The following is a 2,180-nucleotide window of genomic DNA, read 5'->3' on the forward strand; positions in this document are numbered from 1 at the left end:
CTTCAAAACTTTTTCATCTTGCAAAACAGAAACTCTATACCCATTGACCAACAACTTCCCTTTCCTCCTTCCTCCAGCCCCTGGCCAACCACCCTTCTATTTTTCTGTCTGAGTGAATTTGACTTGTTTAGATATCTCATATAAGGGGAATCGTACAATATTTGTCTTTTTGTGACTGGCTTATTTTACTTAGCATAATTCCTCAAGATTCATCTATGTTGTAGCATGTCAGAATTTCCTTTTTAAGGAGATATTCCACTGTATGTATATAACACATTTTGTTTATCTATTTATCCATCAGTTGACACTTGGGTTGTCTGCACTTTTTAGCTATTGTGAATAGTGCTGCTGTGGACAGGGATGTATAAATCTCTGTTGCTGTTTTACTGTTGTGGGGCAAAGGAAAATAAAAAAAATGAACATAATTCATTTTTGTGAACTCACCTAATAAATCATTGCACACACACACTTCACACTAATCTCAGTAATGTAGACGTAAAAATCCTAAAGAAAGTACTAACAAATTCATCAACATATTAAAGGAATAATGTATCATAACTGCCAAGATTTCTTATGCATCCCATTTAAACTTGCCCATAGCCCCTCAGCTGGTGGGCTAGGAAGGCAGCCCAGGTGTGCCTGACTCCAGAGCCCATGATGCATGTGGTGAGTTTCTTGAGAAGGTAGTGATGGCCCCATAAAAGAAATCCACTGACTTGATACAGCACAGAAGTAGGTCAAAGGAAGAAAACAGACCCAAGAATCTCTCATAGATAATGAAGTATTAGAAGATGAAAATCAACATCTATTCTTTATTTTTAAACTCCCCTAATTAATTAGGAAAGTAATAAGCTTTGTTAACAGGATAAAATGTGTCTTCTGAAACAAAACCCAGCATCATTTTTAATAAAGAAATAACGTTTTCGGGGACAAGACAAACCCATTCTAAATACTGTTATTGAACAGTGTCCTAAAAGAATAGCTAGCCACTGTAATTAAGCAGGATAAAGAGTTTACTATTGGAAAGGAGACATGGTTTTTGGTTCAAACTAAGTATCTACCTAGAAATCGGAAAATAATCATGAAACACAGACCTAACAAGAAAGCAGCAAGGTTGTCCAGTAAAAGATACATATAAAACGTGTAAAATAGCTTTCCAGTATAGGTAATAGCCAGTTGTGATTGGGAGGAAAAATCCCATTTACCCTAGCAACCAAAACTATAAACTACTTTAGAACAAAATTAATAGGAAATGTGCAGGACTTACATGAAGAAAACTACTAAGTTTTACAGAGGGACAAAGAGAAAATAAATGAAAAGACAAATATGCTGTATTTCATGAGGGAAGACTTAATGATTTAAAGATGTTAATCTTTCTTTAATCCATAAATTTAAAAGCGAGTCTAGGGCCGGCCAAGTGGCACGATGGTTAAGAACTGGCTTGGGACGCCAGAGGGCCCCGGTTTGGATCCCACATATGAGAGCCAGTGACACTGCCCTCCACAGCTAAGATGCTAAACAACAGCTCACCCTTGAGCTGGGCTGCCATGAGTTGGCTGCAGCCCCTGCTGCAGTGGGCTGCTGTGAGCTACCATGAGTGGCTGGCAGCCAGTGTGAGCAGCCGGCAGCCAGCGTGAGCTGCCATGAGCAGCCGTGAGCAGCTGTCCAATGGCCAGCGAGTGACTGCCTCACCCGGGAAGAGCGCAATGATAATACCAACATGGGCCAGTGAAGCGATGTCCTCCACAGCTAGACCGAAAAACAAAAGGACAGCAACTTGTCTGTTCCCCTTCCCCGATTCCCCAATGTTCTTCCCCTCCCCCAATTCCCCAATAAAATCTTAAAAAAAAAAAACCTGAACGAAGAAGAATGTTGGAAATTTTATTACCAGATAATTCATAATATTATAAGTCTATAAATTCGAATAATATCATACTGGTGGAGGACTAGATTAAGAATTCATAAACTTTATTGTTGAAGGCCCTAAGACTTAAAGAGATTAAGTTGCCAAAGCCCACAGAACTCTAAATGAGTGGTGTCAGACTTCCAAACCACATTCTTAACCACAATGCAATACTGTCCTCCTAAAATACATACAGATACAGGCATTCATAAAAACCATGAGAAATAAGCACACCAAAATATTAATATTAGTTACCTGTAGGCGATAGAATTACAGC

The sequence above is a fragment of the Hipposideros armiger genome, unplaced genomic scaffold (assembly GCF_001890085.2).
Source record: "Hipposideros armiger isolate ML-2016 unplaced genomic scaffold, ASM189008v1 scaffold_553, whole genome shotgun sequence".
In the NCBI taxonomy this organism is placed as follows: Eukaryota; Metazoa; Chordata; class Mammalia; order Chiroptera; family Hipposideridae; genus Hipposideros; species Hipposideros armiger.